We start from the raw sequence: 16171 nt of genomic DNA on the forward strand, positions 1-16171 counted from the left end.
GGTTATTCGTACTATTTACATATTTGTGTATAAGTGAACCTATCATGAAAAAACATTAGTATCTAGTGAATGTATTCATGAAAAAAATGTAACTAAATAACATTGTCTCTCAACTATGTTATTACTATTTTTGTATTTTTATGGGCTATACTGTACTATGTATTCGTATAATAGAATGTTAGTCATAGGAAAGCACCTGCCTCTTCAATTAGTTATCAATGCATACATAATCGAGCATTTTCCTTTTACATATTGCTTGTTGGCGAGACGCGCAGCTTCAAACAAAGGCATGCGGGATAGGTAGGTGGTTGTCCGTATACCACGTGGACAGGTTTTAATCAGATTCAGGTACCCCCCCACCCGTTATCTCATACACATTTTCAAAACCGTGCATTCGCTATACCCCTTCCCCTCTCCACACAAAAACGGCCCACCTGGTATAATGACAGCCCCTAGATGGGATCATATCCTGGTCCGGTCTGGCAAATTTTCAGGTAAGATTTTCTCTAGGGTTCAAATAAGGATTGTCTATTTTTGTCTATATGTCTATTAGAAACCCTGCATGTGGGTAATGAATACGAATACACAAGGTGGCAATTTCTCACTTGTACGGTGCAATGCAGGTTTAGATACATAATTGATGATTATTAATGGCACAAGTCCTTATGAAGGTATGGTAATTTTTATATTCAAAAATAATTTGAGAGTGCTCAAAAACTTTGAAGCCTATTAAATAAATTTTCAATAAACATTGATTTTGCACACAACAGACGCGTTATTCATAGTTATACTACCGATGCAATTAGAAATTCAATAAAGTGTGCGTGATAGGACGAGCTTTATCAATGTTTTGAACTGTGTGAAACTTACCGATTTCAGACGTTCATGCTCATTTATTTATAATCCAACCATCATCAAAACAACATCGTGCTTCTAGGCTATGAATTATAAGAGTAAAAGCATCTAAAAAATCCATGTGATGAATCCAGTAATAGTGATAAGAGTGACTGTGAATTGAAATTATCAAATCATGCAGTGCCCTAATGCTCGCAGATCAAAGTGGTGTGCAGTGATGAAAAATGTCTCAGCATTGTAGCATGCAAATCACGAACGAGGATAGATACGTAACTGGATATTGACACTATTCAAATTGGCGATATTTGTAAGAATATAGCAAAATACAGAAACTGAAAATTAGGTAAGAATGATTTGCAAAATAATTCCAGTTAGTTAGTTACAATGTGATGTTCTGTAGAACTAATCATTTTGAAACCCGAGTTGGTATATTTTGTCACTCAAAAGAGATGAACAGTTCATTACAGTTCAAATACAGTTACTCTCTCCAAACCAAAGGTAAACAACAATTTAACATTATGCTATTGACTCCATGCTCTGCTACGATTTCTTCTTGGGATAGTGATAAACAGTTCGGCCTCCATCTAGTAGGTGTCTGTTAAAAAATGAATGTAAGCATGGTCGGCCATTCGCCTCCTTTATGTACCGTCTTCCATCTAGGGTAAAACGGTATAATGCGCCCCACCTGGCCAAAACGCCCCCCTTTGATTTCTAGAAAACTATAACTAACTAAGAGTCAAATTCAGTTGGTACCTATAAATATTTGTGAAACCATCATCCTATGTGAATATGGGAATATTTTAGTATTACTTAATGAAAATATTTGCAAAATACAAAAAGTAACAGTTTTGATGTAACTTTTAATGTTTGTTTGCTGAACATTCTGGAGCGACTCTGGCATACTGTCCGCAAAACTTGCACTGGAACACTCAGTTGGGCAACAAAATTACTTTTCTCAGTGATTAATATGATATAAAATTGTTTCCATCTTCAAAAATGTAACGATTTTCGAAAACATGTTTCACTGGCCAAAACGCCCCAGTGTAGGCAGGACGATATGCCCTTACTAACTGGACACAAGCGCAGCGAGCCTGCAGCAGTTGCTTCCAAATTGTATGGAAAATATTGAAATGTAATTCATACCTGCTTGGATGGACCTATGTTGGTTTTTTAATGTCAAGCGCATAAGGATTTGTAGCCTTTTTATTATGGGATTGATAAAATACTAATGAAGGGCTATTAAATGATTTTGGTTGAGGTGGGGCGTATTGCCCAGGCACTTTTTAAATTTCATTTTTTCACGACTTTTCAAAAAAGCTTTATTACGTGTTATCTGTAATATTTTTATGTGACTACTCACGGGCAATGCATTTGTAACTTCCTGCACTACCAAATAACACAAAGTTTGCATAAATTGCGTTGAAAAGTAAAACGTTATCAAGGAGTTGCCTTAGGGGGGGCATATTATACAGTCTTACCCTACATCCCACCATGGATGGTACGCCGCACTTTTCTTTAAAATACTACAAGTGCAAGTTGGTCCTCCACGACACGAGTATTGTTCAAGTTTCGTATCCGTAGAGGACTACCGGTTTAATCACCGTTTTGTTAATAGTCAGTTTGGAATGACGGCAAATTCTCATTCTTCTTCTGCTTCTTATTCTTCTTCTTATTGGCATTACATCCCCAAATTGAGACAGAGCTGCCTCGCAGCTTAGTGTTCATTACGCACCTCCACAGTTATTAACTGCGAGGTTTCTAAGCCATTTTTGCATTCGTATATCATGAGGCTAACACGATGATACTTTTATGCCCAGGAAAGTCGAGACAATTTCCAATCCGAAAATTGTCTAGACCGGCACCGGGAATCGAACCCAGCCACCCTCAGCATGGTCTTGCTTTGAAGCCGCGCGTCTTACCGCACGGCTAAGGAGGGCCCCAGTTCTTATTCTATCGGGACATTTTGCGGAGTATAAAGTACGTACGATTTCCCACGATGCGATTATTATTTGCTGCAGATGAAATGGAACCCAATATGTTTTGTCTTTTGTGGATAGGGACAAGACAAAGATAATATTAGTATTATCCTTTATTGCTTTGCCTTACTCATGCCCTAAGTGTACCGAAAGCCTACATGGTTGCTCCAAAACCGAATTTTTTGTAGGAGGCACAGATACTCATGCCCTAAGTGTACCGAAAGCCTATATGGTTGCTCCAAAACCGATTTTTTTGTAGGAGGCACAGATACTCATACGATATATACCGATAGACTCAACTTGACGAACTCAGGTGATCGTGATGTATATGTATATGTGCGTGAAAAATCTAGCTCATTTGTTTGACACTTATCCATAACCGATTTGCTTGCAACAGGGGATCCTGTCCTATTGTTGCTAACTGAAAATGTGCGGTGAAATCAAGAATTATGACTAAAATATTATACTATTTTTGTAATGCACGAAAAAGGCAACGTTTCCGCTAGGTGGATTAATAATAATTTTCCCCATTAACCCTTTCCTTTCCACGACTTTCTCCAAAGATTTTCATAAGAAGGAATCATTTTTGAGAAAAATGTTGGAATAAAAGTTTTTTGGTATGGCTTAAACTAGTGGAAACGAAAAAAAGTTTTGGTTGTAAATCAACAGTTACTTGATTGTTTTCAATAGTTTCACTAATTTTACACAAAATTGATTATATATGCAGTTCAATGAAACCATTAAATATTGCTTTTTGTTGTTGAAACAATTCGATGAAAGTTGGAAGGTGCAACATTTGATGGAGCTCTACGGCTATCATGGGAAAGAAAGGGTTAAACGACAATTGCACTCCATTATCATTTCTCATTAGTCGCATCTCGCTTTATACTTCTCAGCTGGCTCATTTCTCACTTCAAAATTCTTGCATTATTCTTATTATATATTTCTTATCTTATTTCTCACTATTGAGTTCTTGCGTCTTGTTTCTAATTCCTCTATTGCATATCTCATTTCGCACTTTCCATCTAACTTCACACTCTTCACTTTTCTCTTCTCATAGGGAGGTAGGGAGGGAATGGTACCTTTTCTTCACCTCGCATTTTACTTCTTACTTTTTACTTTTTAGGTCGAGAAGCATGTGATTGTCTTAGTTCGAAGTGTTGTACAATTTGTACTAATCATTTTCAATTATATCGATATATCCCAGAGATGCATTGTAGTGTGCTAAAAAACGAATCTATGACAAAAGTCCGAAAATCAAAAGGTCGAAAAGACAGAAGGTCGAAAGGAAAAAAGGTCGAAAAGACAAAACATCGAAATGGACAGAAGGTCGGAAGCACAAAAGGTCGAATGGGACAAAAGGTCGAAAAGGATAAAAGGTCGAAAGGGATAGAAGGTCGAAAGGGACAAAACGTCGAAAAGAACAAAAGATCTATCAAGAACAAGTTGATAACATGTTGGGTGTATTCCAAAGGAATTTGTGAAATGCATTTAACTTCAAACAGAACTAACACACTCATCTCATCATTCAAAGTTGAAGAATGAGCAATTTTCAAAGAAGGAGTAATTACTATGAAACAATCTTATGAATATCTAGATAGTTCTGTTACAAATGTGAAAGATTGTTGATTTAGAAAATGAATAAAACTTGTATTGTGCGAGACAGAGTGGCCTACACAGCTGGTGAAAAAAATTGCTCTTTTTTCCCTATTTTTAACAATTAAGTAAAATTTATTCAATGAGTGCACGCAGGCGACTGCATTGAAAATATACCGGTGTGTGATACATGCCAGTGTATTTGATGTGCGTGCGCTCCATTTATTAGTTGTGCTCACTGATTGGATTTTATTTTATTTTTTTTTTTTTTTTATCTATTGCATTTATTTGACAGGCTCAGGCGTGTATAACACTTAACGGAGCCGAGACTCTTTATGATATTTAAAAACTATAACATTATTATTAACAGTTAGTAAGGGAAAGGGCATTGACCAAGATACTCGTGGTGACTCAAGGTTAGATTGCGTAATTTCAGGATGGAAAGGGTTGGGATTTTAGTTTTGGGTATTTCAGCTGCTTTTCCGGGTATTTGACGTCAAGATCGTTGTAGTGTAGCGTCGTGCTCGAGTTGTGGTTTGTCAGGGAGCATCTTCCGGGTGGCCAGTGCTTCATGGTACACGGAACAATAAGACAGAGACAAGAAAAAAAACTGGAAAAGAAAAAATGAAATATTAGACTTTGATGTCAGACGAGCAAAGAAAGACATAGATAGCCTGCATATATACCACATCGCGATTCCCCAAAACACTTCTTACTTCCCTGTAGGGTTGTTTACCTCGGGCCACAAGGGTATCCAATAGTTGCTCTCTGGAGGCGTCGTTTTCCGAGCAATACCAAACTACGTGATCGATGTCATCGTAACCGGCTCCACACCTACATATATTGCTATCGACCAGGTTTATTCTATAGAGATGTGCGTTTAGTGAATAGTGATTGGACATAAGCCTCGACATCGTGCGGATAAAGCCTCGACTTAAGTCCTCACCTCTGAACCACGCTCGCGCAGAAACTTTAGGAACTATGGAAAATAGCCACCGTCCAAGTTCATTGTTTGACCAAATCATTTGCCAATTTTGAAGAGTACTCTGACGGACTAGGATTTTATTTATTTATTGTTGTTGTTGTTGTTGTTTATTAGTGACACTTTACACTATCCGTGAATTCGTGTCTGTATTATTTATTTATTGAAAATTTGAAAAAAATAAAAGAGAAGAGTTTTTGCCAGCTGTGTAAGACAACTCTGGTGCAAGATTTATTCTCCCCGTTTCAGTTTGTTGACTATTTCGACCTTTGATTCCTTTCAACCTGTTGTTCTTTTTGATCTTTTGTTTTTTTTTGCGATTTTTTGTCCTGTTCGACGTTTTGTCCTTTCGACCTTTTGTCCCTTACGACCATTTGTCCTTTTCAACCATTTGTCTTTTCGACCTTTTGTCCTTTCGACCTTTTGTCCCTATCCCCTAAAAAAACAATGGTACATCCAACCAGTGGATGGCAGATATGAATACAGTTCTACATAAAAACCTTGCAGAAACTGTATAATAATTTGGCATATACAATTTCGCAAGATTTTAGAAGTAATTCTGGGAGGCACTTCCTGGGGAAAATGATGGGTGGAGCCCAAGGGAGTTTAGTCGGTATTACCTTCACTGGTCGGCTCCAGTACACTTCCGTGTGGTAGCTTGGCAACTACTGAGCACGTCTTCTGGGTCGTGCGTAAATAAATTCTCCCTTGTAAAAAACAAACTTTAAAACAACCATTGCATTGAAATTTTACAATTTCGTATAATTCTAAAACAATATAAAAATAAAAAGCTTACATTTTTGTCTTTCTTGTACACTAAAGTGTACCAAAAGGCTATATGTTCGCTTCAAGAACAATTTTTTTATACAAGGCTCGAAGACCCATAGTATACCAATCGACTCAGCTCGACGAAATGAGGGGATGTCTGTGTGTGTGCGCACCAAAAATGGCAAAAAAATCTTGTTCACTTTTTAGTAATTACCCTTAACCGATTTACTCGCAACAAGTTGCATTTAACGTAGAATCCTATCTCATTGTTTCCTAATGAAAATTGGCCTAATCGAACTATAAGATTTTAAGTTATGGTGGATTTTTAAGGGTTTTGTATTTAAACCTTGCAGAATTGTATATGCCAAGATTTTATACGAAAATTGTTGGATTTGTTTTTTTATATAGAAATTTGCTATATGTTACTTTGACGATGATTTTATGGGTCCTGGCACCCTCGGTGCGTTGTATAATCTGGTTGGTCCTCCATATGTTACGAAAACTTGTAAAAGTAGCCCTAGCCTTCATGAACCGTGTTAATGAAAGTTGTCCGCCTTGTCCACTGCTTGCCAGGCTACCGTAACACACCCCGAACCGTTCGGCAAGCTGACCGTATTGGTCAAATGTCCCACCTCTCGGAGTATGGCCTTGTGACCTGTTCCGCCGAATAAGCTGTTCGGCCATACGACTTTTTTGACTGTATCTCCAGCTAGTGCCCCAGAACTGACAAAAAAGGTTCATAATTAGTTGATTTTTTTTCTCGAGCTGATTATGAAAAGTCGAAATGTGCGTACAACTAATAGCTTTGATGATGTTGGACGTAATTCTTACGAAACGAACTTTAGAACCGACTCGCTTGAGTTCCAGATTTTTCTGGAAGTGATCAGAAGTAGTTACTTGGTGTGTAACCCCAATCAATTCTAGTAACTAGTAATAATACCGCAAACCATACACCTGGTAGTGATAATTCATCTAGTACTTTCTCGGAATTAGCCAAGACCTTGCATGGTTTGAAATATCATTTTGTTCATAACTTTACAAGGCAATAGCCAATCGTTATAGAAGTCAATAATAATCCACTAGCTTTCGTCTCCAGTCCAGTGCAACAAATGACATCCTTATTTTTTTTCATGAAGACTCATAATGTTTTATATATCGCATGCTATGTTTTGTTTTTCTTTAAAATCCGGATTCAAGTCTTTGCCACGTTCTATCAGTCCAGGGTGTTCCGTGATGTTTCCTGTGAATCTGTGAATCTAAAGAATCTGTGGTCATCAAAATTGACAGTAGAACTCTAAAATTAGTTAACAATATGTCTGCCGCACAAAAAATACCAAATATTGCTATGGCTCATGATATATTTGAAGGTATTCTGATATATGTCCACAGCTAGAGCCTTGGAATTGATTCATGCTTTCAAATTTGTTCAGATGCATCACAAATAAGATATGGTGAAAGGACGAGGTTGGTAAAAAAATCAAATAAACAAAAATCAAAAATGTCCTGGATAGCCACCTGGATAGACAGATCCCACTGAAATGCCGTATAAATCCGGAACCGTTGAACGGACTTGAACTGACAAAATTGGTTGCGCAAAGAAGTTGAGGACGCAAAGGTCGATGCGATACTAATGCTAATATTTTACGTGTTTTTCTAATCAGCTTTCTCTTAATAAATAGTGTTCAGCTAGGTGTTTAGTCTTTTCCATAATCGTTTCAGACAAGTTTCCTCGCAATTTGATTTGACAAGGCATTTGCATTTATGAAAAAACGAAGGAGTGGAGTGATACATGACTGTACAGGAATACAAGTAGGGGTGTTTTGAGAAGCAATTTTCTATCGCACATGGTTCGGCAAAGTTCTGACCTGACGGGATGTCATGTCATGGTATTAAAAATATAAATATTGAAAAAAAAACTTTCAACCCTCCATATTGTCTCACCAAAAACATATTAGGAAATCAGTTGAATCTGCACAAAATATCGTGCGTGAATATTCTTATATTGGGCAATTTATTTTGGGACACAAAAGATAACTATCGCCTGAAACTGATAGCCAAGGGGTACAAAAATTACAAAAACTACACTAATTAAACGGTTGAAAGTTTTTAACGGTTTGAATTACATTTCTCAAAATTTGATTATCAAACTTGGATATTGAAAGAGTTTGAAGAGAGTAGAGTTCTCTGCACTGCCCATGATCGCATATTTGTATCACTCGCATATTTGTAACACTCGCATTTTTGCTCATTTTGTAAAAAGCCTGTGAATCGTTCAGAAAGCTCAGTTTACTGCATCAAATCTCACAACAGTAAATTAGGCTTTACTATCTTGCTTATCTGTGGTAAGTTGGAAATGATTGAGTTTGTGGGGAGGATTGACAAACGATTTACAAAATCAACCAAAATGCAAATATTACAAATCAAGACAAAATTTTCAAAACGACTTATCTGCTTTTGTAAACAAAGATTCGAACGACGATTTGACGAATCTGATAGCTCTCCCACGCAAACCAACACCATCAATAGGTAGATGAAGGATTCCGCTACCTGTCAGATTCGTCAAATCGTCGTTTGAATCTTTGTTTACAAAAGCAGATAAGTCGTTTTGAAAATTTTGTCTTGAAATATGCGATCATGGGCAGTGCATCTTTCTTCGATAGGTGTCCAACTAATCATTCTTATCCTTACTCAGCATTCACAAGAACGTGGACAGGACGGATCTCGAATGTTGTAGCAGTAGGACAAGATTTACCAGAATTAAAAATGCCAAACTTGTATTGACTGTAAATGTAAGATCCATCCAATTTAAATGACTGAAAACTGTGTTTATATCATCGTCAAGTATTCTACCAACAACCCGTGACTCAATGGATCACTTTGAAAAAGTGGCTTTTGACCGTCTTTCTGAGATTGGTCCTACTGTGGGACGGATCTCGAATGTTGTAGAGTGTCTTGCTTCTATCTAAGAGATTGTGATTAGACTGTGGTAACGGACGGAAGTGATGCTACTCTAATACAAGAGTCTAAGCATATATCACATACAAAGTTGTGCAAATCGCTTGATGTTAATGCTGATATCACAGAGATTCACCTTTTTAATGGTTGATTTATTTTTTTGGGAGGCCACCGATTGCGTCTTAATAGATGTTGATTGTGTTTGATGTTTGAGCACCACCGCCATTTGATTGCCGGTTGGCCACACATAGTGGTTTTAGCATTGGGCGAAAATGTTTCCCACAGAAAAAAAAATGAAAACTAATAATAAAAACGCGGAAAATTACACTATTCTGAAATTGCATATATTCAGGAGATAAAATCGTTTAAATTTACACTTTTTGGCATTCCCTTTATGTGCATTACTTTCGTGTAAATTTCAAAGACTTTTTTTATCTGTGCCGTGACGATGATTTTGATTGCATTTTGTTCTAAGTGAGACGTCTGCTTCTCTGTGCTAATATGATGATTTCTAGCATATTATTTGTTATATGTTATATGTTATACTACATATTCATGCATTTAAACACCCCTCAGAATGTTTCTTGGCTACTTACTTACCTTTGTGATACCGCAGCGGTAGGGGAGACTGGGTAGACTTGATCCCCTTTTCTGATTTCCGATGTATCACAGCCAAAAATAAATAAACAAACGCGATTTCCACACAGACTATAGTATTAGATATTACAAATATAGTATTTGACTTTACTGATGTATGACAGTCCTTAAATTATTATTGTTATTGATACAAAATCGATTTTTTGGAGTGCTGTCAAAAATCTACTTTTAAAATATTCGGGGGAAATTGATCCCTCTCCAAGAACTTGCTTTGATAAAATTAGAAAGGTGCCCTCAGATTTTTTAAATATTTTTCCTTCAAAATACGCGCAATTTTCGAATTGCTGTGCGTATACATGAACGATTTTTGTTATTGAATTCGACAGCACATGCAATTTTAAAATTTGGGGAGACTTGACCCCCTTTCTATAATATCTACGCAATAAATAATTTTTCCTGCCAACACTTCATTTGAGTCTAATCTACAAAAAATTAGAAGCCTGCGAACAGATTTATATTTTTTTGAATTTTTTCGCCAAATTTGTGTATGGGTGACTAATGGGGGATCAATTGTCCCCATATTGAGGCAATAACTTCAAATCCAAATATCCTAAAACTTTGATGGAATGTTGACATTTTCATCAGTACAAATCATTAAGCACATTTAAGGCTTTGTGCTGAGAAAAAATAAAAGCATTTGGTCATTGTTATGAAAAGTTGTTCAAATTTTGCGTCGCCAATTAAAAAATCTTTAGGAAGGTCAAAACATACAAACCGCCCTGCAGAATAAATAAGATTGTCAATCCAAAAAATAACTCACCACATAAACGTCATTTGTCTAGAGGATCTGTACTAAAAAATGCGCTAGAACAAAACTACTTTAGTTCTCGATAAAACAGGGGGTGATCAAGTCTCCCCGGGGATCAAGTCTACCCACCTTCCCCTACTGTGTTATCTCTCGATAAAAAGGCACCTTAAAAAGCCGCATAATAAACAACGTAATCAAAAATTGTTTTTCCTAGTTTTTTTTCAACAAACGCTTTTTGAAAAATTCGCATAAATTCTAAAATTTGCGTACAAACTCGCGTAAATAACAAATTCCAATAATATAATCGTAAAAAAATAGTTTAAAGTTTATTTGATCATATTATACGCAATGCAATGCTTTGCTTTGTCCCATATGAATAGAAAGACCAGCAAAGTTGGGAATGATAAATGGTCACAGACAAAGCATAAAAAGTTCTTATTAGTCGATAAAATCGCGGCGTCTACAATTTGGGAGCATGAACATTTTCCACGAAGTGGTCAGCTTGATGCTCCACAAACACAATGAGTTTCGTATGATTATATTTGGGTGTTCTAATGGTAAAAATACTTTTCAATTTGCTTTAAAGAATTGTAAAAAAATTAAAGTAATTGTTTATGATTTGCTGAACTAATCAATATTTTCTCAACCTATTGCCTCAACCTTATAACCTTATATTGCCTTATAAAAAAATCGTCAAACCTTCGTATCATCCAAACCACTATTGCTAAATAAAACAAGAGCAAATGAAGTCCACTCTCCTTTACTCGAATATTGGAGCGACCATCGAGTTAGCAGTACGATGTTGGTTGGGTTCGATTCCCGGGACGATGATATACGAATGCAAAAATGGTAGGGGAAGGATGGTCAGTATGCGGCCCTTAAAGCGAATATTTTGATTTGATGGTGATTTCATCCGAAAGAATGTAGTTTCGAAGTGTTTATCAATAATCTAACATATCAGTCATTATGTGGTTCAAGCAGAGCCGTAGCATGGACTCTCAAACCGTTATTGGGCGCCCCTTACTTTCATGCATGCTCAAAACAAATAGCATGATAAAAGCTGGGATATTTTCAAAACTAAACTTTTTTCTGTGAGGTAGATTTATTAAATGTTTGCTTCATGAATTCCTTAAGCCTGTATCACCTGCATATCTTCCAATAGGTGTAAGGAGTATTAAAAAGGCCAGAACATTTCTAAAACGCTTTTCTAAAAATTTCTTTCAATATCAACCAGTGGTGAAGAGGATGTTTTTCAAGCTGGCTCTTCCTAAAATTTTGGAAAAGTGATTTTAAGATTGGGTTTCTTTGCTAACATACAACAACTGTAAAGTCGGGCAAGTAAAAAACCATCGTCCTGATTCTTCAGCTTGAGAAAGGCAATTTCCGAGTTAAATTACTGGACTTTAAATTAAATTGAAGAGAATTGATAGAAGGTAGGATTAGCTATTGGATCAAGTCGGATCAAGAAGAAACCAACTACAAGCGTCTTCGGATCAGGATATGTCAATTCCAAAAGTGGGTCTATCGATAGTTTGGTGGCATTGGTTGACTTGGTTAGGTCAATAAATTTCAATGTCGAGGTAGATCAATTGCCATCATCCGATGCAGTTTCACGAATTCGGCATGTCTTTATATAATTGCCTCGTTTAAAACGTTATCAGATTATAGAAAACAAAAAAATCAAATTCAAAATATCATTGAATATTCAAAGGCGAAAAGGTTAGGGGAAGGTGGGTAGACTTGATCCCCGGGGAGACTTGATCACCCCTGTTTTATCGAGAACTAAAGTAGTTTTGTTCCAGCGTATTTTTTAGTATAGATCCTCGAAACAAATGACCTTTATGTGGTGAGTTAGTTTTTTGATTGACAACCTTATTTATTCTGCAGGGCGGTTTGTATGTTTTGACCTTCCTAAAGATTTTTTTATTGGCCACGCAAAATTTGAACAACTTTTCATAACAATGACCAAATGCTTTCGTTTTTTACAGCCCAAAGCCATAAATATGCTTAATGATCTGTATTGATGAAAATGTCAACATTCCATCAAAGTTTTAGGATATTTGGATTTGAAATTATTGCCTCAATATGGGGACACTTGACCCCCCATTAGTCACCCATACAAAAATTTGGCGAAAAAATTCAAAAAAATATAAATCTATATTCAGGCTTCTATTTTTTTGTAGATTTGACAGATTTGATGAAGTTTTGGCATCAAAAAATATTTATTGCGTAGATATCATAAAAAGGGGATCAAGTGTCCCCAAATTTTAAAATTGCATGTGCTGTCGAATTCAATAACAAAAATCGTTCATGTATACGCACAGCAATTCGAAAATTCTGCGTATTTTGAAGAAAAAATATTTTAAAAATCTGAGGGCATCTTTCTAATTTTATCAAAGCAAATTCTTGGAGAGGGATCAATTTCCCCCGAAAATTTAAAAAGTCGATTTTTGACAGCACTCCAAAAAATCGATTGTGTATCAATAACAACAATAATTTAAGGACTGTCATACATCAGTAAAGTTAAATACTATATTTCTTAGAGAGTCTGTGTGGAAATCGCGTATGTTTATTTATTTTTGGCTGTGATACATTGGAAATCAGAAAAGGGGATCAAGTCTACCCAGTCTCCCCTACTGGAACAAAATGGTTCGAAGTTACCTCAAATTAAAACAAACTCCCTATCACTACTTCCGAATACTATCTATTATTTGAAAACGGCTTAGATTTTTTAGACAAACGAACAAAAATTATACACGTTACTCTGCGTTTCGCCTTTGGCGTATTGAAGTCCTCATTTAGGGCTTCTTCCCCAGAAACTTGTTCCATTCTTCTTTTCATTTGTATTTCTTGTTCCTTTCTATTTTTCGCTTCCTTTTTCATCAGGTAAATGATAAAAAAGTCAGGGTAGAATCTCCCTGAATTAGCATTCTGATACCTTACGGAAAAGGGCCTTTCGGAGATTAGTCAAACGGTTGATTACGAATGTAGTCCCCGAGGGAATCGTCTGTTAAAAGCTCGAATCTGAAACACTTTGAACCGGAGAATATTCCAAGATTTTTTTCTGTTTGATTTTAACCGTTTAAGACCCTCAGCCTCACTAAGAGGTGAGCCACCTTAGGGCCTGAAATAAAGACAATAATTATAATAACCGTCAGCCTCAATAAATCAATGCGCGTTAACCTCACCAAAATTCACAACAAAAAAACGTAGAAAATTCAAGTTGTATCCAACCGCGTAGAAGAAACCTTGATGAGATTTTACATCATTTCCCATAGGGCAATTCTGGATTTCGGCGCCCCCCTAAGGCCTGGCGCCCTTGGCGGGGGCCAACCTGGCCAACCATACGCTACGGCGCTGGGTTCAAGATTTTTTAAGAAAAACCAACAGTATTACAAGAAAATGATTTTATTCCAAAATAGTGTATTTCCATTTAAAATAAACGACGCCGGGTAATATGTACCACCAAAAATGATAATCAATATATTCCTATATTTTTAACTGAAATAGTTACACTCGTTTGCATAAGATTAGTGTCAGTCTTATACTTTAAGGTAGTCAATGTCTTAGACTGATTGTAATAAGGAGAAAATGTGTTTTTTAACTAAAGAAAATGCATTGTTGACGAAAATAGCGAAATTGAATCTTAAAGAGCCAAAAACATTTTATTTTTAAAAATTTAAATACAGTGTTTTTGACTAATTTTTTTCGTGTAACGTCTTGCAAATGTTAATTGGTTTCAGCCATTCAAGATTTTGGGACAAAGTTTGGGTTAATAATCAAGAAAACGTGGTGGCGCATTTCATACTTATCTCCCCTAACCAGGCTTAGAAACCTAGTCGATAATAACTGTGGAAGTGCTGAATGAACATTAATCTGCGAGGCGGGGATGTAATGCCAATAAGAAGAAGAAATATACCAATGGAAATCTACATGGATAATAAACGAGAAAGCTATTCAGCTTATTATTCATACCTTTTCAAACTTTTACTACTTTTAATCCTCCCAACGCTTATAAAATAAGTTTTCATAATGCTTTTTTGAAATTTAATCTTCATGTTACTATTTCTATTCATTTGGTTTTTATTTTTTCCAAGTTTCTCTTTTTATGTTATTTTTTTGCTATGGCTCGTGAAAAAGCTCAATACTATTAAGCCAAGGCGTCACACTTGGCAAGATGACGGGCAACGTGGCCCAACTTGTTTTCCCAGTTCCTCCTACTAATATGAACCTTACTGAGCTAGGACAGGTTGGTTATTTTTTTCCGCTGGACCTTCCTAAACATACTATGTTTTGTCTTTCTCGTACAACAAAGTTGTACCGAAAGGCTATCATCTCACTCCAAAAACGAACTTTTCATAGAAGCTTCGGAGACCCCTAGTGTTATGTATCGATCGACTCAGCTCGACTGAGCAAAAGTCTGTCAGTCCGGTTGTATGTGCACATGTGCGCACAAAAAACAAAACTTTTCATACCGTCGTCGGGGGTGACAATGGGTCAAATGGGGGTGAGAATGGGTCACTGTTTCAACTATTTAGAATGCTTGTAGAATGGATTGAATGTATCTGACGGCAAGAAGACAAAAATATAAGAGACCTTTTTGAACGATTTTGCTCTACGACCTCCAGGCTGCCGGTGAGAGCGATGACCCATTCTCACCCCCCAGACTCATTGTCACCCCCAATGGCGGTAGAGTAAACCTTAATCAGTAATTCTAGTTAATCACTATTGAATTTGTAAGAATCGGCCGTTGCGTTTAAAGATTATGGAGAAAATGGTGCATCGAACCATATAAAACCATTTAAGTTTGTATCTTGGCTAAACGCAAAAAGACGGTATTAATCGGTTAATTAAGTCGTTTCTATTTTAATTTTATCCAGACTCAGAGGTTAGCTCACCAACGGACCCATGATCCCGATTTAGGTGCTGCTTAATATCCCCTGGCTTCGATTCAGATGCCGCTACGGCATCAGCAAAAACAATTATGATTTTTGGCAAACAGCGTCATCCGGAAGGAAAACTCTAAAAAAATATTTAAGCTCTTTTAGTGGAATGTCTTCAACTGTCTAAGACGAGTTTTTCCGAAGCTTGTCGAGTCGAGCCAAGTACGAAACACTTAATAATGTATAATGTAAAAACTGTATAATTATTTATTTGAAACAGTTTTACTGACTTCAATGAACCGTTTATAAATGGGAATCTGCAGTTTTTCACACAAACAATTCAATGTGTGTTAATAGGCAAATTGTTTTCACATACTCCTGCATAACAAGAGAAAATATGAAATATTTCAGTATTCTACCTTAAGTATAGAGAACGCTCCAACATTCATTGTACACAATTGAAAGATTTGAGCAGGAAGTAAATCTGAACAGGAACTAAGTTGAATGCAATTTATATTCAGTAATGAAGATATGTCATTTTCATCACCAAACAAAATTAAGAAACCCACCCAGATCAATTTTCTACCTACTCCACTGATGATCAGTCTAAGTTTTTATTAATTATTCTTGCTGCATTGGTAAACTAATTTTCAAATCAATAGAAGAACGGAAAGGTTTCCCTAGTTCAAGCTATTCTTCTCCCACCATTGCCAAATTGAGCCTTAATAATAGCGAACTCTCGTTACCAGTT

General features: G+C 36.4%; 1 protein-coding gene across 4 annotated transcripts in view; it reads left to right on the forward strand.

The window, feature by feature from the left end:
* Positions 1-887: 887 nt before the first annotated feature.
* Positions 888-16171, forward strand: part of LOC134211800 (adipokinetic hormone/corazonin-related peptide receptor variant I-like) — a 49862-nt gene continuing 34578 nt past the window's right edge. For all 4 annotated transcript variants that reach the window (XM_062689048.1, XM_062689049.1, XM_062689050.1 and 1 more), the window contains exon 1: positions 888-1198. The gene's annotated coding sequence lies outside the window, so the exon portion shown is untranslated. The remainder of the gene's footprint in view (positions 1199-16171) is intronic.

Source organism: Armigeres subalbatus, chromosome 2, assembly GCF_024139115.2.
Source record: "Armigeres subalbatus isolate Guangzhou_Male chromosome 2, GZ_Asu_2, whole genome shotgun sequence".
Classification (NCBI taxonomy): Eukaryota; Metazoa; Arthropoda; class Insecta; order Diptera; family Culicidae; genus Armigeres; species Armigeres subalbatus.